The sequence below is a fragment of the Taudactylus pleione genome, unplaced genomic scaffold (genome assembly GCF_031769625.1).
Source record: "Taudactylus pleione unplaced genomic scaffold, aTauple2 ptg000015l, whole genome shotgun sequence".
NCBI lineage: Eukaryota > Metazoa > Chordata > Amphibia > Anura > Myobatrachidae > Taudactylus > Taudactylus pleione.
The window spans coordinates 9,333,537-9,358,402 of NW_028284417.1; positions in this window are offsets into that span (position 1 = coordinate 9,333,537).

The window sequence follows — 24,866 nt, forward strand, 5'->3', positions numbered from 1 at the left end:
ATAGATGGGACATTAAAATGGAGAAATTGAACATACCGTAGAACAGTCCATGGAAATTCAGGATAGTTGGCAACTAAGCAGTAATGTTGCACCCTACATACTGGTGTCAATGTTCTGGATGTCGACATTCTGGTGTCGACATTTTGAACATATACACTTGAATTTCATTGCTATTTTATGAGGTAAGAATGATCAGATGTGATAGGAAATATATGTAAAATCAGCCCCGTGTACTACACTATACTTAAAACCACCTTTTATGAATGGTTCGCTCAAAAGGGCCAGTTATATTTTATTGCCAGGCTACAGTTTTACAAGCCAGCCCCTGAATATACCCTAGCTGAACTTTGCCTACTGTATGCCTGAATGTACCTTCTCACCCCTGTTCTGACTTTCCAATCATAGGGTTTAATATGTTCAAGTCTGTACATAAGTATGTTTCTGAGTATGCATAGAGATGCATTTGGAATGGTTTTCTACTGCTCAAGCTGCATAAGCCCCTCTATGTCACCATAATATAGGAATGGGTGTGCGTTATGCCTGTTGTGTACCCTAATATACAGTAGTGATAGATGTCATTTGAAACTGCTGTTAGTCAGGAAGATATTTAATAGTGTTGACAAACTGCTTTTATGAGATGTAAGCTGCACATGAAAAGACCTTATAACGATATTTACAGGTTGAGTCTCCCATATCCAAATATTCTGAAATACGGAATATTCCGAAATACGGAATAGTTTTGGCATGACTGAGAAAATTAAGCCTTTGTTTTTTGATGGTTCAAAGTACACAAACTTTGTCTAAGGCACAAATTATTACAAATATTGCAGAAAATTACCTTCAGGCTGTGTGTATAAGGTGTATATGAAACATAAATTAATTTAATTTCTGTACACAAACTTTGTTTGAGCCACAAAATTATTGAAAATATTGAATAAAATTACCTGCAGGCTGTGTGTATAAGGTGTATATAACACATAAATGCATTCTGTGTGTATATTTGGGTCCCATTCCCAAGATATTTAATTATTATATGCAAATATTCCAAAATATGAATATTCCGTTACCCAAAATACCCCTGGTCCCAAGCATTTTAGATATCGGAGACTCAACCTGTATTGTGATATTTAGTGGTGTGTGCCACAGATTTCTTACACCAATAAAGAATGACTTATTAAAATACATACATCTATCCTCGTTGGGTTTTATTTCATATTTAAAAGTTCAACACAGATAAAAAGTGCCAATATTGCTATAAATACATATTCCTTTAATCTAACCATGATCATTTCTGCAAGGTGTAATGGAAAAAGAAAAAAAGATTTTATCATGTACGGCTAGTGATTATTGTGTACTCACAAGATTTCTGTGTTCTCTATGCAGCTATTCTGCACTTGCTGCAGTCTGTGTGGTAAGCATCTCCATCACAACCAACATGAATTTTTAAAACTATCTCTTGACAGTTCACAGCAATGTGCAAGTCAGCGTACGCATATTAACTATATTGTTACTTTTTCATTTTGCAGTTCTTTTGAGCTTTATTCCCAATGTGTATTATAAACACTGTTTAGTATAATGTTGTAACCATTTGGTTGATCTGTATTAATCCCATTTAATCCCTTTTTAAGGCCAGGTTAAATTTAGAACTTGCACTATGTTTACATTTAGCAGTTGAGTTGAATGAATAGCATACTGTTAGGCATATTGGCCGTCTGTTTGGGCTAAGTAATCACAAGGTTTATGACAAAGGTTTAGAAATAGGATTACTAAAACAGTTAGATTAAGGTTAACATTTTGTTTTCCTTCTTTTAACTTCAAACTCACCTAAATTTATCCGCCTTATAAATCAAGAGTTTATGTTCCTGCCTAGGATATCATGGAGACTGTTAAAGAAAATTATTTTTATATACTCCCTTTAAATAGTTTAATGATGGGCATCAAGTTATGGACCCAGGCAACTTTCATTTATGTCACTTCATTGAAACATATAGGGCCAAATGTAATAGCGTCCAAGTTTTTGGTGCGGGACAAACTCGTACCTTCTTGCTCATTTAAAGGTGCGAGTTTGTCCCACAACTCGGCAAATGTAATAGCCTGCAAACTTGTGAGTTTGACGCTATTACATTGTGCAAGTCCGTGTGAGTTTTTTCATATGAAAACTCAGACTTTGTAATGCGGCTTTCATTACAAGGTGTGAGTCATACAGAAGTCTTCACAGATCAGTGAAATCAGTGAATGCTTCTGTGTAAAAAAAAAAAATAGGAAAATGTTAAAAAAATTTTTTAAATATGACGTGGGCTCCCCCCATAGAAGCACAACCAGCACCGGGCTATTCTGAGCCAGTCCTGGTTGTGAAAATACAGGGGAAAAATGGGAAAAAAACACAGGGTTCCCCTGTATTTTCATCAACCAGCACCGGGCTCAGTAAGCCAGTGCTGGTTTTGGACATACAGGGGATAAAATGAGTAGGGAGTCCCCTGCAACCAGCACTGAATTCTTTCTAGTATAATGTCGACGTCCTGGGACTGTTTTGCCGGGTCCCTTGGCCAAAGCATTCAACACCTGACTGCTAGACCACTCTCCAGGGCACCCCAGGCCTGGGCTGATAGCCCAGGGCTATCCCCAGCACCCCTGAGTGGTGGGTGCTGGGTTGATTGTGTAAAAAATAAAATAAATAATATTGTCTTTTACAGGAGTACTAGAGGTCCCAGAAAGCCTCCTCTGCATGCTTGTGCTTGGAGAACCACAAGTACCAACATGCGGGGCATAGACTTCAATGGTGGTAAAGCACTATTGAAGTCTAAGGTGGGAACTTCTGCATTGTATCCTATGATGGGAACTCTTTATTTTATAATACATACAATATATAATATATATATATACACAATATATACAGAATTGATGGGGATGGGGTCGATATCGGTGGTGGTGAGTGGTAGTGTCAGCAGTTTCTCACATTTATTTATAGCTACTATAGTCACCACTACCTATCTGCACCAACCCCCTGTCCCATCCTTACCAAACACTATCTCTCCCTGAACCCTCCATACTCACCACTACCTATCTGCACTACCCCCTGACCCCTCCTTACTACCTAATTGACCCCACCATACTCACCTGAACTGCCTTCCTTACCCCTCTTACCAAACACTATCTCTCTGCACTACCTCCCTGACACCTGCATACTCACCACTACCTATCTGCACCACTCCTTTGACCCTTCCTTACACTACTTCTCTACAGTCTGTACTGTACTATCCCCCTGGCTCCTCCCATGACCACAAAACTGATTGCTATGCACAGGAGTAGATCATTGACCTCTTCAACTATTTATATATTAATTAGCAATTTCTGAATCATAGATTATACCAATATTTTTCCCATTATATTTGTCTACACCCTTTCCAGTGACTGGCCACACCCCTTTGTGGGCCTCTACTATTGCATTCCCCTGTGGGCCCTTCATGCTCCAGTCCGCCACTGTACATACTGTATATTATAGTATAATTTTAATTACAGGAATAGTTTGGCAGCCCAGCAAAGTCTATAATATTTTACACTAGAAAACTTGATATATTAAATAAGGTGATCCATTTTTTATTTGACACAAATATGGAAGAGATCTGGGGCTTTATTTACTCAGCGCTGCTGCTTCCCGGTGGGCTGCAAGTGAAAATTTAAAACGGCAGTCACCTAGCATGCATTACACTGACTGTGGGTGCCATTTTAAGTTTACACCTGTAACCCGCCCAGGAAGTGGCGGCTTACAAAGGCTGCTTTGTAAATAAAATTCCTTGGTTTTAGATCCACCCCCTATGTGTGGATTTTTTTTGCTGTTTAACTCATTGTCTTCTGATACCCAGAAAATAAATACTATGGGGCACATTTTTTTGAAATAGGAGACTCCTCTCTTTCAACAAGTGTGCATCCACGTGTGTGTGGGCCAGTTTGGGGGAGATACTGTAGATAGATAAACAGATTAATACAATATTCAGAGGTCATAACAGGCCTGGTTAGCAGCCAGAGGAACCCTTAGGAAACTGAGGGGAAGGGGATGTGGAGAATGTAAAACATTAATAAAAACAAAAATGGTCATAACAAGAACTGACTTTTTGTAAAACCATTCCATTACATTTAAAAAAAAAATGTTCACTCCGACCAGGGTTATACACTTTTTGTCACCCAAATCAGAGGCATACGTTTGATATATTATGTTTTCTATATGAATATACACTGCTCAACAAAATAAAGGGAAGACTAAAATAACACATCCTAGATCTGAATGAATGAAATATTCTTATTAAATACTTTGTTCTTTACATAGTTGAATGTGCTGACACCAAAATCACACAAAAATTATGATTGGAAATCAAATTTATTAACCCATGGAGGTCTGGTTTTGGAGCCACACTCAAAATTAAAGTGGAAAAACACACTACAGGCTGCTCCAACTTTGATGTAATGTCCTTAAAACAAGTCAAACTGAGGCTCAGTAGTGTGTGTGGCCTCCATGTGCCTGTATGACCTCCCTACAATGCCTGTGCATGCTCCTTATGAGGTGGCGGATGGACTCCTGAGGGATCTCCTCCCAGACCTGGACTAAAGCATCTGCCAACTCCTGGACAGTCTGTGGTGCAACATGGCGTTGGTGGATGGAGCGAGACATGACGTCCCAGATGTGCTCAATTGGATTCAGGTCTGGGGAACGGACGGGCCAGTTCATAGCATCAATGCCTTCGTCTTGCAGGAACTGCTCACATACTCGAGTCACATGAGGTCTAGCATTGTCTTGCATTAGGAGGAACCCAGGGCCAACCGCACCAGCATATGGTCTCACACGGGGTCTGAGGATCTCATCTCGGTACCTAATGGCAGTCAGGCTACCTCTAGCGAGCACATGGAGGGCTGTGCGGCCCCCCAAAGAAATGCCACCCCACACCATTAATGACCCACTGCCAAACCGGTCATGCTGGAGGATGTTGCAGGCAGCAGAACGTTCTCCTTGACATCTGCAGACTCTGTCACGTCTGATACATGTGCTCAGTGTGAACCTGCTTTCATCTGTGAAGAGCACAGGGCGCCAGTGGCGAATTTGCCAATCTTGGTGTTCTCTGGCAAATGCCAAACATCCTGCACAGTGTTGGGCTGTAAGCACAACCCCCACCTGTGGACGTCGGGCCCTCATACCACCCTCATGGAGTCTGTTTCTGACTGTTTGAGCAGACACATGCACATTTGTGGCCTGCTGGAGGTCATTTTGCAGGGCTCTGGCAGTGCTCCTCCTGTTCCTCCTTGCACAAAGGCAGAGGTAGCGGTCCTGCTGCTGGGTTGTTGCCCTCCTACGGCCTCCTCCATGTCTCCTGATGTACTGCCCTGTCTCTTGGTAGCGCCTCCATGCTCTGGACACTACGCTGACAGACACAGCAAACCTTCTTGCCACAGCTCCCATTGATGTGCCATCCTGATGAGTTGCACTACCTGAGCCACTTGTGTGGGTTGTAGACTCAGTCTCATGCTACCACTAAAGTGAAAGCACCGCCAGCATTCAAAAGTGACCAAAACATCAGCCAAAAAGCATAGGAACTGAGAAGTGGTCTGTGGTCACCACCTGCAGAACCACTCCTTTATTGGGGGTGTCTTGCTAATTGCCTATAATTTCCACCTGTTGTCTATTCCATTTGCACAACAGCATGTGAAATTGATTGTCAATCAATGTTGCTTCCTAAGTGGACAGTTTGATTTCACAGAAGTGTGAATGACTTGGAGTTACATTATGTTGTTTAAGTGTTCCCTGTACTTTTTTGAGCAGTGTATAATGCAATTGGAATGATCCCATATGTTAATTTCCAGTCAAAGCAATATGCCAAACTTTATCATTTGTGCAGTAAACAATAGAGGAGCCATATATGCATACACACTCATACTAGGTGACACAAAGCAAGCCTGTGAAGCATACTTCAATATTCATATAACCCCTTTGTTTCCTTACACATACACTGTAGTGGTATGCAGCAAATAATTATATTGAAACCCACATAGATCTAAATCTATTTTCCTAACTATTATGATTAGGGTTTATTTGTGCTACATGTGTGGCACACCGGGTGTTGGTGTGGGTATAAATAAGTTAGATCTGGGTTTTATTTTACAAATGAGACGGTAGCTCTAGTGGATCTTCCTTCTGCTCTGGCAATGGCCTTTGACTCCACTATCTTATTCACCTCAGGCTGTAGCAGAGAGGTTAGTCCCATACACACAGTAAAATGACATATCATGACAGCCTTGAATAATACAATAATCTAGTATTTTATTAAAGGGGAAGTAAGAAGACATGGGTCCAGGGCGGTCAATATGGAGAAAATAATGATCACCAGGCAAATGACAGTCAATTTCACACACATTAAATATGACATATACAAGAAAGTATCAATCCAGTATTAAATATGCAATAGGCAATAATTATCTTTATTAGCTAAATAGGCTTTATCCTAACTGCTACAGCACCTATGTGACTATAACTTTGGAAAATATGGTTTCTCAATTACTTTAATATACTATTCTCTAAATATACAATAACCTTCTCAATAACACATATATGAAGAAATAGTAAAAGGATTATTTTAAACAGACTAGCAAAACCCTAGACTGATCAGTCAATTATAGTAAAGTGAACACAAAGCCCTTTTGTTGGACTACTCTCTTGCTAGGCGGTCATTGTCCTATTACATACATGTAATTGTAATCCACAATAGGCAAATGTAACAGAATTAGCATCTAATGCTGGCCTTTCTTGTTTCCAGAAAATAGCTTCCACTTTCCAATTATAAAGCACAATGAATACAGTTACACTTTAGTAGCACAGTTATCTTCAGCACTAAATAGTATCAGTCCCAAGTGCACTCTTAATTAGCTCTTACAGTATGTCAATATTTCTCACAAAATGGCTTCCTCTTTCCTTATACTATAAGACTCAGTCCAGTGGTTCAATGATAGCTAAATCAGTACATATATCTTGTTGTTAGTATGTATATATCTCTAGCTCAGTCTCTAGCAGGTATTAGAATTACTCAATATTACACTTTCAGTAGGGACATCTCCAACTTTCAATTCCTTTCACACATCCTCCATGCTCCAAGTGCTGATATACAGACTCTCAGGATCTCCCAGACACGTTGTTGGCACTTCTGCTGCAGTCCCCAGCACTCTATCAGTGGGTATTCAGTGTCCCTGACATTTGGCACCACTTCAGCACCATTGCTTGCCCAGTCTTGGTTCACAGACCTAGGGTAGCTCAACCTGCTCTTCAGCTCTGCTCATTGGCGTCTCCCTCATTGCACTGTGCATGTGCAAATCACAAATCATTTTCTTTCGCCAGCTTGTTCATTTCTGGCAATCTGCACCTCCACAAAGTGGCATCCTCCAAAATTGTTTGTTTGCTCTTATTAGAGCCACGGATATCACATCCTTCCCCACCATGGAAAAGCATGTCCTCATGCTTTACAAACTTCCTTCAAAGTCCATTAAACAATTCAATGCAACACACAAATATATACATTTTAAAATGTGAGATCATTTTATTGTATGGATCTAGCAAATAACTGACCTTTATCTGTTCAAACATAGAAACTGGTACAGAGTCATCACTTAAAGATGGGGACAGGACTTATACACAAGGGGGTTTATGGGAAACATTGGCTCAGGATTAGGGGTACTAGATTTCTCTGCCATAGGCCTCTTTGCTGCTGTCTTCACCTGTCTGGTACAATTCTTCAGTTGATCTTGATGTACTATCTTGGTTCTTCCACCATTCTAATGTTCATTCTGGTATTAGTTATACCATCTCTTATAATTAATTTGACAACATAAGGCATGGCTTTGCATTTAGCATCCAACTTGATTGTACAATGATTCTTCTTTAACCATACACAAAATCCAATTGGCAAAATTTCATGTAGAGCATTTACATTGCAGTTCACTTTTTGACAGTGGTGTACTAACTCTATCGTGGACTCTACTATACATTGAGTTTCTTTCATTCTGTAATGGTGTTCAACCACCCAATTTGTTTGTGCAACTTGGCCAGAGAAAACTTCATAAATTATTCTGTATTTCACATATTCTGGAAGACTGTCTTCTCTTCCAAACAACAAGTAGCAAAGAGTAAAGCATGTAGAACAGTGTTCAGTAAGATTGTAAATATAGATTAATACAGGAAGTAGAACAGGCCAATCCAACCATCGTGGATGAGAAATAGCTCTCAGCATTCCAGTTACAGTGTTATTCATTCTTTCACAAAGCCCATTATCCTGCAGGTGATTTGCTGTAGTTCAGGACTTTTTGCATCCATATAGATCACACAATTATAGCAAAGGTTGAGATTCAAATGCAGATGCTTGATCAGTTAGAATATGCTCAGTTACTATACGCTATGGAAAAATTCATAAGGCCAGGCAAATGCCCTCCAAAACAGATCCACTGTAATCTTGGCCAACATATCTTTCACTGGTAAGGCCACAACAAATTTTGCGTAGTACTCAATAACTGTAAGGGCATAACAGTAACCTGTGTATATGGTCTTCAACTTCACATGATCTAAGGCCAGAATTTGCAAAGGATGTTCACTGACAATTGAATGAAGAGTGGTTTTCTGTCTTCAATGTACATTTCTCTTCAGGTTACAATTGACACAATCTTCATACCACTTTTCAATCCCATTCCAAAATAACTTTCTGTGAAGTATAGTTTCAGTTCTCTGACATCCAAAGTGTCCTGCATTGTCATGGTATGTTTGTAACACAGTTGCAGTTTTCCATTGTGGCAACACAATCTGTAAAGTTCTTTGATGAGTTCTGAGATTAATAGTCCATTGGATCAACAATCCTCTTTGTAGTCTCCAACAATCTCATTGCCGCAACAAGTTCTGGATCTGCTTCTGGTCTCTGAGCTGGGGTCAAAGTTTCTCTTTCAGTCAGCATAGTCTTCAGGCACTGAAGTGTTGGATCTTCAAGCTGAATTCAGTACCAATCATATTCAATTTTACTTTCTTAGAGAAGTACTGTCACTCCCTTCAGATGAGGAGGTATCTACAGACACCAGGGTATTTTGATGTACAAAGGGTTCTGAAAATCTGGCAACTCCACAGCTTCTCTTGAGTCTTCACTTTCTTTTTCCATCTGAGAGGATAATTGGATAGTGCATCTGCATTTGCATTAGACTTGCCACTGCAGTACCTAACAGTAATCTGTAATCTTTGTTCTAGAGTTCCAAGGCATGCTGTATGTAGGTGTGCCAAATGGTTGTTATCTGTAAATGCCATTAACGGTGTAATGACCAAGTAATTCTTGAATTTATTAGCTGGTTGGTACAGGCCAATCTCTCACTATTTCAATCTTTTCAGGTTCGGGTTTCATCCTTCAGTGCTGACAATATGTCTCAAATACTTGACTTCGGGTTTCAACAAGTAACATTTGGAGGGTCTTACTTTTAGGTCATAATCTGCTAACCTTTGGAACACTTCTCTAATATACTGCAAATGCTCTTCATATGTCTTGGAGAAAACAATTATGTCATCAAGAAACAGTAGAGCAATTTCAAATTTCTTGTGTCCCAAACAATGTTCCATTACTTTCTGAAAAGTTCAAGGTGTGTTCCACAAGCCAAAAGTAATTTATTCAAACTCCAAGAGACTCCCTGGGTGGATAAAGGGTTTTATCTCCCTTTCTCCTAAAGTCATCTACCAATAGCCACTGGTTAAATCATGCATCGAGTTGGGTTTTGCCAGGGATTCCTTGATCCTGGGGAGTTGGTATGCATAGTTGAGAGTCACTTGGTTCAATTGTCATCTACTCAAAATCTTAATGTCCCATTCTTTTTTTTGACTAGTTCAATTGGGGCTGCCCACAGACTGTAGCTATACTTCGTGACCCTATGATCCTAGCCAACTTCATCTGTTCAATCATTTACTTGGCAAGCTGGTATAAGGCAGGTGCTAAAGGTCAATGTTTTTCCCTTTGGAACTCAATGTTGGATAAAATCCGCTCTTTCAAAGTAATTTTCAGTGTTTATTGAAAGTAGCAGCATTCTCTATGACTACTTGTAGGATAGCTTTACTAGTTTTAATGGATTCTTGTCACACCCAAAATGGTATCCTTCCCACCAAGGGGACTTCACTGCTTCCCTGCTCTGAATCTGTGCAGTAAGTCTCTGCTACAATACAAGAGGTTTTGAGAGCATCTTTAAAAGTCACTCTAAACAATGAGTCAAGAGGCTGATGATGGTACTACAAGACTGAATGGTCATGTTCTTCTGGGAGGTATACTTCCTATTGAACCTTTGCAGCACTAAATTTTAACACTACTGTCTGGAAGTTGGATCACCAGACTCCTTTGTTCCAACTACTGTATACACAAGGCAAACACTTGCATGGCTACATGACGTTCAGCAAAGTACTGGTACTTTGTTATAGAAATGAAGCAGTATGTGTCAGTGCCTTTGTGTGTAACAGTCAAATCCTTCCTTGATCAATACATCATTTGTGATACCCCTGGCTCTAATAGGAGCCAATGGACACTGTGTTGTGGGAGGTTGCCTCTAGGTGGAGCTGCAGAGTGCTAGAAAAAAAACAAAACAAAACAAATAATTTGTGGTTTGCACATGCTCAGTGCAGTGATGGAGATGCCAAATTATCTGTACCTCTTCCCATGTTCAAAGTGCCACTTTTATTCCTCCTTACCCACTTTCTCCCCAACAAAGTTTTGCCATTAAAGTGTTGTGAAATTTAGTTGTTTTCTAGTTCTGTGTTGCCAGTTATGCTGTAGCTGAATTATATCTGTGTGACAGTGCATTCATTTTATTTCTAAAGTGTCTCTCTGGCTGCTAAAATTGTCATCTGAATTCTCTTTAGATGTGTGCTGTATGGCAGTCAGGAGAAAAGCAAAAGTCTGCAGCATTATAAGAACATATTCCTGTAATGAAACACATATAGGCATTTATATTTTTATACCAAAGAAATCAGAAAGGGTTCATTAAAGAAGCAATAAAGCCATAAACCTGTGATCATTTCATTAATTCAGTATCTTTAGTTTCCAAGCTTACCTCAGTAGCAAGACTTTAAATATTGCTGTACTTGTATTAATGGGTGTAGGTTTGCTGAAAAGTGGCTAAAATCAATAGTTGAAAGTTCCAAAAAATAAAATGCCTACAAATTACAACACATAAAGCAAAGTCTAGATTACAGGCTGTATGAGAGAATAAAAAGGGATCTAGGACAGAATAACAATGCAAGCTAATGCTGATTGGCTGAAAAACCGGTAAACTAAAATTATTAGCATGTTAAATTATAAAGTATGTTATACATAACATTAGATTGCAAGCTCTCATAGCAACCAATCATATTATTTATCAAGTAAAGTCTATAAAATAGTAAGTGGGAGCTGATTGGTTGCTATGGGCAACTTCTCCAAGCTTTTCACTGCTTGATACATAAAGTGCCATACCACATGGGAACACATATACAGTTAGGTTAATTTTTTGTCAGAAGACAATAAACCTACCAGTATATTGTATTTTTGGAATGTGGGAGGAAACCCACAAAACATTGGGAGGACATACAAAATCCACACAGAAAGGGCCTAGGTCGGGAATTGAACTCAAGGTTCCAGTGCTGTAAGCCATCAGTGCTAACCACTGTACTATCATGTTGCCCATGATCTTGGCTCTCCTTCCCCTAGTCTTTTGCATTCTCCATCCTTATTTCTTGCCAGCGCATTTATTACACAATATTATACTTCTTATATGTCCAGTAGTATTCCTGATAGTTCTCTATACTTTTCATATACTGTATGCTCTACTTCCTCGCTGCAGCTGGGGAATAAAATGAAGACCTAGTTCATTCTGTGGTGACAGCGGCACCAAGTTTAATTAAAGAAGCTTGTTAATAATCCTGCCATCCTGAGGCAGTGTTAAGGGAAAGTTCTTAAAATTACTATAATGTCACCATGTAACTTACTGCTAAAACCTCTACTCTATGCATATTGTGCTGCAGCACCATGTGGGCAGCCTGAGTACCTGTGTACGATTATTTTTAGAGTCTTCCTCATATTCGCCAGAAGCCAAAGTCTACTTCACACTCATCCTTACGTGCAAAGATCAAACAAGCCAGTTGTATATCCTTTATTACCTGCACATGTACAGTATGAATGTGGTAGCTCGAGCACACATACTGTACAGTCCGCACTTTTCTCTGGATATTACAGCATCACAGGGGGTGCTACAAGTGTATTAGCCTTGGGCTTATGGACCCCTTAATCAGACCCAGCACATACAGTAAATAAAAGTTAAGTATATTCTCTCACTCTGTAAAGTCCCATCTTTGTATAAGCAGGTCCACAAACAACATGAGAGGGCAAGATTGGCCACTTAGACAGGGTTCCACAGATGTTTGGGGTTGCTAGCTGTCCATATCATCTGTGTCAAGTTGTGTGCCTACAGTACTTGCAGGATCTCATATGCAAAAACATAGAATTATTTTTGCATCATGTACAGTATGTTTCTGTCAGATCTGGAAAACTGCCACTAGCAACAGATAATAGTTTTTTTTAGTTTTTATTCCAAAATATGTTATGCTTATTTACAGGTTGTCTCCCATATCCAAAAATTCCGAAATACGGAATATTCTGAAACACAGAATTTTTGTGGCATGACAGAGATAGTGACACCTTTGATTTTTGATGGTTCAATGTACACAAACTTTGTTAAAGGCACACAATTATTAATAATATTGTCTAAAATTACCTGCAGGCTGTGTATATAAGATGTATATAATACATAAATGCTTTATTTGTTTATATTTGGTTCCCATTCCCAAGATATCTCATTATGATATGCAAATATTCTAAAGTACGGAATATTCCGATATCCAAAGTAACCCTGGTCCCAAGCATTTTGAATATGGGAGTCTCAACCTGTACTAGCATATAATACAGATGTTATGCTTGTTTACAAGAGAGTCTGGTCATGTATATCTCTTCACATAGAATCATAAATGCACTGCTCAAAGCTAAATACAGTACTATTATTTATACAGCATATTTATAATGTTTACCGTAACAGAATCAGTTACCTTCAAACCTAAAAAAACTGTTAAAATATCATTATAAAAATCCCAAGGTCTATACTTTATTATAATCTAGACCTGCTGATCTGACTCTACCATCATTTAAAGCAAGAATGTTGAAGGCATACACCTCAGCAAAACATGTTGGGTAATCATCAATATTGCCAGTGTGAATGTTATTTACCTGGTGCCGCAGGGAAATAATGCGCTCTGCCCCAATACCTATATGTTACATCATACCATCAGGAAAACGAGAGCTGGGCACATTCTAAGGACTAACTGGATGACACTCAGATGGATCTCCTGGCTGCAGAGTGCCTTTCCAGAAAACCTGCAAACCAAATGTAGGTGCCAACACAGCAGCAACAGTGACACCCCTTTGGCCTTGTGCCCTGGGCAGCGGCACTGCTTACACCCCTTGCACCCCTAGTTACGACCCTGAGCTACTGTACAGCACCTTAAAAAAAATTAAGTTCTAGGCTTGAGAAATGATGTGCAATGTATATTTGCTAAATTATTGGACTTTTAAATGCCTCAACAGCTGATGACTCATGAAAACCCCATATGAATAATTAGACTAAAACATTAACCATAACAATAAAATAAGGACAGAAAACAGTGTTGGCATTGAAATGTCACTTATTTTATTGAAACTTAATTTAAGTGTAAGGAAGGAAGTATGGTGGCATAGAAGTATGGCAAGTTAACCAAAACCAACATGCACACAAAATCAGACACCTGGTGTACATCTCTACAACAGACTTTACACATTGGACTCACCATTCAGGTGGTGTTGCCTTTACCCAGTAAGGTAGGCAATAAAATCATATTACCAGGAGAGTGTTCTTACAACAAAAATATTTTACAACAGCAAAACGGCTATACTTTACTATGACCACGGCAAAGAAATGGAAAACACCAATTAAAAACAACCAAAAAATGGAGAGAGAAATAAGTTTCTGGAACACAGAGATCAACATAGATGTGATCATGGCTTACATGAGCAACAACTTTCCACTAAACACACCCATTAAATCAACTGGGTGTCAAACATGTCACTTAACCAAATGATAATTCTTAAAAGACCATAAAACCAACACTCACAAAAATGGGAGTCATTTGACACAATCATAGGGTTTATAGGTCACCAGGCTTAGCTGCAGCCGTATGTTACTCTTCGGGTTTGGAATCTAAACTGGGCATCAAGGTATGTCTTGCAAATTTTTGCCTCTGGGGAAAACACAAGACAGGGGCCAGGCTCTTCTATCAATGCACCAGTATCAGAATAATAGACGAGACTAAAATATTTTCTGATGTTGGTATTGTTAAATATAGGCCATTAAAGTTATGTAAAACTATCACGAAGAGCTATAATCAAGGATAACACCTACCAACTCCAAATGAATAGTATCCAGCATCCTAGTAAGCTTCATACTATAGGATAGCATCCCTGTGACTACACAATACAAAGTACATGCCTGAGACTGCAACACAATATAGGGAATAACAGTGACACCCACACAATACAGATATTATCCTAGTGACCACTAAACATTACAGTCAGCATCCCTGTGACCACCACACAATCCAGAGAGTATCCCTTTGACAGTCCTGCAAAACAAAGATAACTATGTGATCACCACACAATATAGAGAGCATCTTCTTTACAGGGTATGATAGTAATGTTTCACATAATGGTCAAATGGACACAACTGGTGACTGGCAGACATTCAGAGACCTCTGCTTGGCCACTGTGATTGTACTTGTAACACAATTGGAGTGGAGAGCATGTACTACCTCTCTTATAGCTGCCACCCATGTGCTTGCAACATGCAAATGAATGCAGACAGTTGGCAGCCTCAAAGCATTAAAATGGTACTGGCATGGAGGTGGTGGTGGGGTGTCAGATGGTGTGGTAGTAACAGATATGCTTTCTGAGTTATGTGGCATTTTCAGGCATGTTGAATTACACTACTCAACAGCCATTTTGCAACTATCATGATATATATATATATATATATATATATATATATATATATATATATATAGCATGTTACACCATTTCAAAATCCGACCTTTTGGTCCTGAGCATGGACCTTTGACAAACGTCGGATTTTGAAATGGTGTAACATTTTTACTGAGATGCAATAAAGAGATGTTTTTAAGAAGACTGGTGAGTGCTACCCCCCCTTTTTTTTCTACTTTTGCATGAAGAGGATTATTGTGATCCCATATGGGTGTGTCACCCCAGCAATTTATTATTGAAGACGAGAATGTGGACCTATTTGGACTATATATATATATATATATATATATATATCTCAATCAATATCCATATAATTTTATGTGTAGAATCCAAATAACCATTACAAATTTGAAATCATGTAAGGTTTTTGAGATATTTAGAAAAAAATCAAAATTGACAATGAAAGTATTTAATCACAGTAAGTGCTCAGCAGGAGCAGTGCCTGCACTATGAGGTACGCATCCTGCCCAGACTCCTCATCCACTATGTCATCAGAATCCCTTTCCTCATCTTCTTCAGTCTCCTCCATGTTCTGTTCCTAGGGGCAGAATCCTTCTCTTGGCACTGGATGCCATGTTGCATGTCGGCTCCTGTCCCACATAGGGGAATGTAAGCAGGAAGCTGCCCAGGCTATACCATGGGGGTGTTCTTACAGTGGGCTGCTTCGTTATGGAGCCTCCATCTCTGTGTCCCAGCATTCTTTTTGATGACTGATCACCCTTATGAGATATGTGGCCCTTACACCACCGGTACTCAGTGGCGATTTTACCTTTGTTTTCATGTCTCCCTTTTAAATCAGTAGTATTCTTTTCTTGTGTTCAATATTTTGTATCTTCATGAATAAACTTTTTGTGCAGTTTGTAAGTACATACAAAGTATTTAAATTTGTGGGTGTGTAAACCATCCTGATAACTTTTGTTATGTATGCGGTAAATTCATAACAAAAACTCAGAGAAAGTTTATTAGCTCCTTGATAAAGGAGGCTTATAAATGTACTTTGACTGTGCTCTTGGTGACCAGGATAAAATCTGGGCTCCCCATATTTCTTGCATAACCTGTGCAACTAATGTCAAAATGGTTGAAAGGAAATCGCTGTCCCAATAATATGGCATGAACCTAAGGACTACTGTTTTGACTGTTATTTTTGTATTGCTGGGCATTCCAGTAGAACTAAGCACACTTTTAAATATCCCAAAGTGTCTTCAACACTAAAACCTGTGCCTCATGTTCCTATACCTCGTGTGTGTACCAATGAATAGGGGAAATCAGAGGAAAATGAGGCAGAAGATACAGAAATTATGGTGGAGTATCTCTCCAAAACTCAAGACAAATCAGCTCACATTACAGAACAGGAAGAATTAAATTATTTGGTTTGGGAAACTGTCAAAACAATAATCCAAACTTTTGGAACCTTCTGGCTCAAGATATGACAATTTCAAGTTATAGAACAAGAAACTTGTCTTTCTCCTAATCACTCCACATGGGAATGGGATTGTAAAGCCGGCGGCTGTTTAGCCGCCAGTTCAAATCCCGACAACATCAGCCCGAAAGGATGAAATGCCGACAGTGGAGATAAGTAAAGCTAACCCTCCCCTCTCCCCCCTAACCCCAACCCTCTCTTAGGGGTGCCTAACCCTAACCTCCTCCCCTAGTGCCTAACCCTAGCCTCCCCCAAGGGATGCCTAAACCTAACCCCCCCTCCCTGCTCCCTACACCTAACTCTCCCGGGGGGTCCTAACCCTAACCTCCCCCTAGGGGTGCCTAACCCTAACCCCCCCTTCCCCTAGCCTAACCCTAACCCTCCAGGAGGGGTGTCTAACCCTGAGTCCCCCCGGGAGCCTCCTAACCTAACTTCCACCCCCAGCGGCTAAGAAGACGCGTGCCCCGGAGTCACCTCAGTCGGCCCTGCGTCGTTCTGGATACCGGCGTTGGGATTATGATAGGCGTCAGTATCTCGACGCCTATCATACATCCCTAGTTGGCATTCTGCCGTGGGATTGTGCATGCAGAATGCTACAGAAAAGCTACAGTACATCAAAAATGAAGACAGAGAGATATTAGTAAAAGTACAGCATCATAAGAATGCTTTCAAGATTAATTGCATCTAAGTATGTAGTGTAAAAATACTATCCTAAATTGACTTTGAAAATGTGTAAAACAAAATAAGTCTTCTTTACTAAATTGCCGGCCTTTGCTTTAAAGGATTTAAAGCATTTCCTACTTATTTTGATTGAATAAAGGCTGATCTTTTGGGTTAATATTTGACATATATACATCTGTAACATATTTCCTAAATCAATCTTCATTGCATTTAACAACTAAAAAGTGTTCCTGGATATTGATTTTACTTACGTGGATGCAAATAAAATATTTCTGAATTAATTTATTGCTCAAATTGTTTTACTTGTCATTAATAAACAGTGCAGTTTTTGAATGTTTTCTTTAATTTGAATATACATTTTTCTAAAGATCGTTTTTTGAATAGTAGTAAACAGTTTTAATTTTTTAGTATTCTGTAACCGGCTTTATAAACATGTTGTACAGAAAAAATGGATTACTTCTTATACAAATAAATAAATAAATAAATCTGCTGGTTATTAGGTGTAATGTGCTCCCAGTTACAACATCTCTCCCTTAGCGTTGCTCTTTTATGTTATTGGAAAAGATTGTAGCTTTCCCAAGTGTCAAAGTTGTAATTTTTCTGCTTTCTTTGTTCTTTATTGACTTGTATTTCATTTGGTAAAGCAAGAGCTGCTCAATCAGTTCTGTGAATTGCCTGGTGAAGTCAATTGTTCTTTCATTTATAATTAGTGATATATTCTTGCAAATCTGAGTATGTGTTTGACCAGTAATACATCACATAAATATAAAGCTGGTCGAACTGAAAACTGTTCATTTATGTCATAACAGATAAATTATTTGTAAAGCACATTTGGCTGAGGTCTGAGTTTCTTGCTGTATTCAATCTAAATCTCCTGCTCCTTTAGTATGTATTCAGTTTTGCTTTGGGAAGGAATAGAACAATATGCAGGCAATCAAATCATTCAAATGTTCACAGCTGCACAAAACATTTTGCCAGATAAGTAACTTGTTGACTTGTAATTTAGTAAAGCTGGCCATACACCAGACCAACTTTCCTCCAACCATCCAACTAGTTGGTTGGTTGGAATGAAGATCCGGTAATGTATGGGAGCAAATGACAATCAGCAATTTGCTCCCAAACACCAGAAAACATTAAAAAGGTAATTCGGCCACATTGGTTACATCTGTTTGATTTAAACAACTTGTCTAAACAACAGCTTTCATTCATTTTCCTGTGTTTGGGGTCTTTGCCATGGCATCCTGCTTCAGAACATTGTGTGATACCATTTGAATTATAGAAGCAATGCTGGTATGCCTTATGGGATATGATAATTATTGCCAACAACTTGCATAGTATAATACCGATACAAAGGGATAAATGGCAAATGATAAGCCATTGTATTTATAGTAATACAAACTTTTAATAGGCAGAAATTGCATGAATAAATATACGGGTCTGCATACAGTCTCTTAATATAGTACTATACTAATTCCCTGTGTGTATGAAGCTGAGGTGACACTTATTGTAAATGAGCTGAATGCTACAAAAAGAAGAAATGCTACCATGGGGAAAAGACTATCTTTGCTGTCACTGTTCTCAGATCTGTGGAGATGAGCATTTTGACATACAGTATCTCTACATGTGATGTTGACTTGTTCTACATTCTATGAATGTAGAGGATTGCAGAGTTTTTGCTCCTTGCTCATTCAGTTGTGAAATTATATTTATTCTAAATATATATTAATAGGGCAGCTAACATATGTTATTTTTGTAACGAAAATGGCAGTTAACAGCTACTTTCCAAATATGAATAAGAATTATTAAATGCTGGCTACACTCCTACAACTTTAGAGGTATTATTTATAAGGTAATTTGGTAATTTCTAAGTAGGTGTCAGTTTGTGGATCATTTATGCAGTATATATCAACAAAATTAATTTATTTCTATACCTAGGTAAGAGGCTAAATGATCCTCTCTGGATCCTATAGAACCTTATAAATTATTATAGATCATGCATTTATGATGTAAAATATGTGTGCTATGGAGTACATATTTATTTAATATTAACACTTACACACACTCCCATATAAATCTATCTATCTATCTATCTATCTATCTATCTATCTATCTATCTATCTATCTATCTATCTATCTTAGCTGATGTACCCAGTTTCACCCGGGTAGACCGTAGATATTTTATCTGTAGTTCATTGTATATATGTATTAATCAGCACTAGTCACTTTAATATATACCACTGTTTACAGATATAATTTCATATATATCAGCACTAGCCACTTTTCATGGAGGATTAATATTTTATACAATATTACTATTAAGTATAAGATACTAATTATATATCTTTGTCCCCATAAGGATAAAAGGGCTGAATATGTTTGGGCAAACAATCATATTAAGCACGATATATGATTAAGGACTAAAGGGAACTGTAGGGAAGATCAATCACAAAATGGTGGTTTAAATCGGAAGGATGTGCGTTCCAATATGTGCTCCAAATAGGACTGCAATAAGATGGCCACCAAAACCGGAAGTGTATGCCACAGATATCGTAAGTCTCAAAATGCTGCCCTGAGCAAGTGAGAGTATGGTAAAGAAGAGTGGGAGAATGGCAATGCTGTATATGTATAACTACATTGGATAATACATGAAAGAACTGTGTACACCTAAATCGGAACAGATTGCGGAACCGGAAGTTGACGGATGACACACTTTCGTTTTTTCCGCGTATGGACAATTTTCATGTTTTGTATAAATTTTATCATAACATTATATAATAGAGGAAGGCTACATGTGTTATTTTTGGTTGTGATAGTATTGTGAGATACAGAATATTATTAACGATCGAATGAAGCTAGTGACCTTTTGACCCGGAAGTAGTAAGACTAAACACTATATAAGATGAATCCTGGTGATCCTGGTCACACAGCCTTGAGGAAGGGAGTGAAGCTCCTGAAATGCGTTGGCAAAAGGGTGATAGGATCATCTGACTAGTGAGATTTACACAAAGGAGACCCCCTGAAAAGGACTGGGGTCAGAGGTTATCCGGAAACCTGCCACCTTTAAAATCTACGGGCCTTTATTAAAGGGACTTCTGGTAATCCTCCACTTAACTCAATAGAGGATATTTGTGCATATCAGCTAATTTTATATGTTCTGCAATTGTGTATACTAGTAATTGCATTGGATGTAAGGTGTGTCCTGGTGGATACACTGATCTTCATCTTTTAATAATTTTTTGGATTTTATTTAATCAAAAGTTTTGAATAAATTTGTTATTAGACTGTTTTACACTATATTTGGCTATTTTTATTTTCCATATTAATGAAAATACCATCCATTGAGATTTGACAACTGTTTACAAGATCTACACATCAATATGTTTGGGAAGTAGTATAATTTTATAATTTTATAAGTTGAGCACCGTGCGCACAGTAGTTGTCATATCTGTTTTTTGTATATATATATCATAGTATCTAAGGGTGGTACTGCCTTAACAACCTATTTGCAGCAACAGGGTGCTAGGCACCAGTTATCACTACTCATCATTTATACTATATTGTAGATATTTACTGTTTCCATTACCATCTCACCACACCAATAACATATTTAATCCTTCACCTCCGGGGTTAAAGTGGGCCAGAATGAGGCGGAACTGCGTTCTGTCACTTTTATTTGGAGATGGAACCAGTTCCACCTCCTCCAACCTACCTCAGCCCGGGGCCGCAGAGAGGCTCCATTTGCCATGCGCATGCTGAGATTTTGTTACCAGTGTGCGCCCGGCTCCTTTCTCAAGGCGGCAGCGGCAGCCGAGGAGCAGCCTGTTCGATGGCCGTGGACACAGGAGCTGGGCTTGAGGTAAGTATTGTGTTTTATGTGTGTAAGCGGCACTACTACAGGGGGCATTACTATTTCAGGGCATTACTATTGGGGACATTATTACAGGGGCCACTACTACAGGGGGCACAACTACTAGGGCATTACTATTTGGGGCACTACTACTGGGGGAGTTAATATTGGGGCAATACTATAGGGGGCATTACTACTGGGACATTAATATTTGGGGAACTACTACTGGGGTAATTACTATTGGGGCACTACTACAGGAATCATTACTATTATGGGCATTTCTATTGGGGGCATTACTATTGAGGGCACTACTATAGAGGTCATTACTACTGGGGGCACCACTTTAAGCACTGTTCACCTCTATTGTAATGCATGACTGCAATAGTAAGACATTACTTTCCCTTACCTGTGAACTAAAACATTCCACTCCCTCACCTCTGGCTCTGTAGTAACACATTTCCCTCCCTCGCCCATGTTGTACCTCATCAAAAAGCCACAGCTGTATCACTCACAAGTGTAAACAATAGCACCTCTCACAGAGACACTGTTCACAGAAAATCATCACATCACTGCCTCACAGAGATACACATTTCTGACAGAAATTTTCAAGAAATGTCCATATTACTTAATAGCTCAAAGGACCTGACATTACTAATCACTAAAGAACTTGAACAGGACTTAACCAAGCAGCCACTTCAGAATCCAGCAAAGAAAACAGTGAGTAGATAGTGAGTAGACATGACAGCCTTGACCCTGAAGAAGCATTAAGCACTTCCTGCATTTCTTTCCAAAATGAACCACTTTTAAAGTGACAGTAGTCATTAATGTTCAATTGTTTAAACAGCTGATTTCGAATGTTCAACTGTTTTATTTACTTACACTGTTATAAATAGCCTATTCTGAACTATTTTATTATCTCCTATTCCGTATCTGGTTCCCCCTACATCATTCTACATATAGAACTATTTTGTCACAACAGGCGCCATTTTGTGCGGTCATGCTCTGATATATGCACACCTTGGGTGGTTGAATGCAAACCAAGGCAGCGTATATCAGATCAGAGTGCGACCGCACACACAGGATTGATATATCTTTCACATTGTATACTGTGTGTATAAACTGTATATATATATATATATATATATTATATTTCTATAATTATTGACCTTACAATGTCACTTAGTAAATATATTTACAGGTAAGCCCTGCACAATCCCCAATCCAAAATTACCAGGTGTGATCTAATTTATTTCCATGTATTTTACTTTGAGTTTCTCTAAGACCCCCAAACACATATTAGGATTAAAGATTAAAATGGTAACAAGACACTATTTTCAATACTAATGTGCGGCTGTTACAGATCTCCGGGGATTTTAAATTACAATGTAAATGCATGCATAATCTAGAATTATCAAAATGATGTCGACATTCATATAATTGATATTTAAAAGTAATTTACCATTTATACAGTAAAAGCAGGAGAAAGATCTGTCAAATCATTTTAAATAATGAGATGCTTGACATTTGCATTTCAGTATAAATATTTGCAATTATAGAAATCGAAAATATCCACCCAAACATACTGGAACATTTGTAAGCAATCACTTAAACAACCCAGATCATTGCTGATAAAACGACATAACTTTAAGTAGTAGTTGTTATAGCTGGAGTTAGATTGTTCAACAAACATTGCTTACTAGAATCTCAATTTCACAGAATTTCCATAACCCCTTAAGAACTCAGACTGAAGACTTGGCTTTGATGTGTCTCTGTGATGTTTGGCTATCTCCTGCTAAGGACTGTAGCATTTGCATCTAGCTGTCTTTGAACTGTTCATTGATCACGACTTGTTAACTGTAAAACTGTCTGGGAAAAAAAATAAATCTGCCCCAGCCTTTGCTTATTTCTACTATTTATTTCAATGTTTCTTTCTATAGCACCAAGGTGAGATGTTTGAAGTTACATGTTTGTTCAGGAATACATCATGTAAACATTATGACACAGATGGGTAGTTCATTTTTGCACAAATAAAATTACTTTTTTCATTTGTTTTTAATCTGATATTCCTGTATTTTAAAATGAACATTTGAGAAGGGTTAAAAGTAAGAAGATATTCTTCAATAAATACTGGAAAATTATGCCATTATTATTATTATTATTATTATTATTACCAGTTATTTATATAGCGCACACATATTCTGCAGCGCTTAACAGAGAATTTTTGGCCATTCACATAAGTCCCTGCCCCAGTGGAGCTTACAATCTATGTTCCCTATCACATGCTCACACACATACACACACAAGGGTTAATTTTGTTGGGAGCCAATTAGCCTACCAGTATATTTTTGGAGTGTGGGAGGAAACCGGAGTACCCGGAGGAAACCCACACAAGCACAGGGAGAATATACAAACTCCACACAGGTAGGTGGGAATCGAACCAGTGGCATAACTTCATCCTAGGTGCCCGGAGGCAAGATAAATGTTGGTGCCCCCCCAAACTAAAATGTACCACCCCCAGCACCTATGCCAGCCCCAGCTGCCACTGCCCCCCTTATGCAGTTCCTTTTATATAATGCCCCCAGTAGTGGTCCCCCTATGCAGTGCCCGCTTATGTAGTGCTCCCCAGTAATGGTCCCCCTATGCAGTACCTCCAGTAGTGAGCCCCCAGTAGTGAGCCCCCTGTAGTTGCCCTCAGTAGTGAGCCCCCTGTAATTGCCCCCAGTAGTGAGGCCCCTGTAGTTGCCCCCAGTAGTGAGGCCCCTGTAGTTGCCCCCAGTAGTGAGCCCCCTGTAGTTGCCCCCAATAGTTGCCCCCAGTAGTGAGCCCCCAGTAGTGAGGCCCCTGTAGTTGCCCCCAGTAGTGAGGCCCCTGTACTTGCCACAAGTAGTGAGCCCCCTATAGTTGCCCCAAGTAGTGAGCCCCCAGTAGTTGCCCCCAGTAGTGAGGCCCCTGTAGTTGCCCCAGTAGTGAGCACCCTGTAATTGCCCCCAGTAGTGAGCCCCTGTAGTTGCCACCAGTAGTAGGCCCCTGTAGTTACCCCCAGTAGTGAGCACCCTGTAGTTGCCCCCAGTAGTGAGCACCATGTAGTTGCCCCCAATAGTGAGCTCCCAGTAGTTGCCCCCAGTAGTGAGGCCACTGTAGTTGCCCCCAGTAGTGAGGCCCCTGTAGTTGCCCCAGTAGTAGTAGTGAGGCACCTGTAGTTGCCCCAGTAGTGAGCACCCTGTAGTTGCCCCCAGTAGTAGGCCCCTGTAGTTACCCCCAGTAGTGAGGCCCCTGTATTTACCCCCAGTAGTGAGGCCCCTGTAGTTGCTCCCAGTAGTGAGCACCCTGTATTTGCCCCCAGTAGTGAGCACCCTGTAGTTGCCCCAGTAGTGATGGCCCCCACCGCGTGCGCGCACACACGAAAAAAACAAACAAACACTTACCTTTATCCCCGCTCCAGTGCTGCTGCCGTCCATCCCCGGCGTCCGCTCCTCGGCACTATCGGAGTGACGTTATGATGACACTCCCATAGTACACTGCGGGATCCGGAAGACGGAGGGAGCTCCGTCCTCTGGTAGCCGCCGGGGGTTTGAATAGGGGCCGGGCGCCCGCTGGTAACACACTCAGCGGGCGCCCGGCAAATGGAGGATGCAGGGGGTGCGACCATACCCCTTGCACCCTCCGTAGTTATGCCAATGGAGGTGGAGCGCCGAACAGCGGCGCTCCTTCTCCATGCAGCTCCCGGGGACAATGGAGCCAGGTGCCCCCTTCAGGGCTGACGCCCGGCGGCAAATGA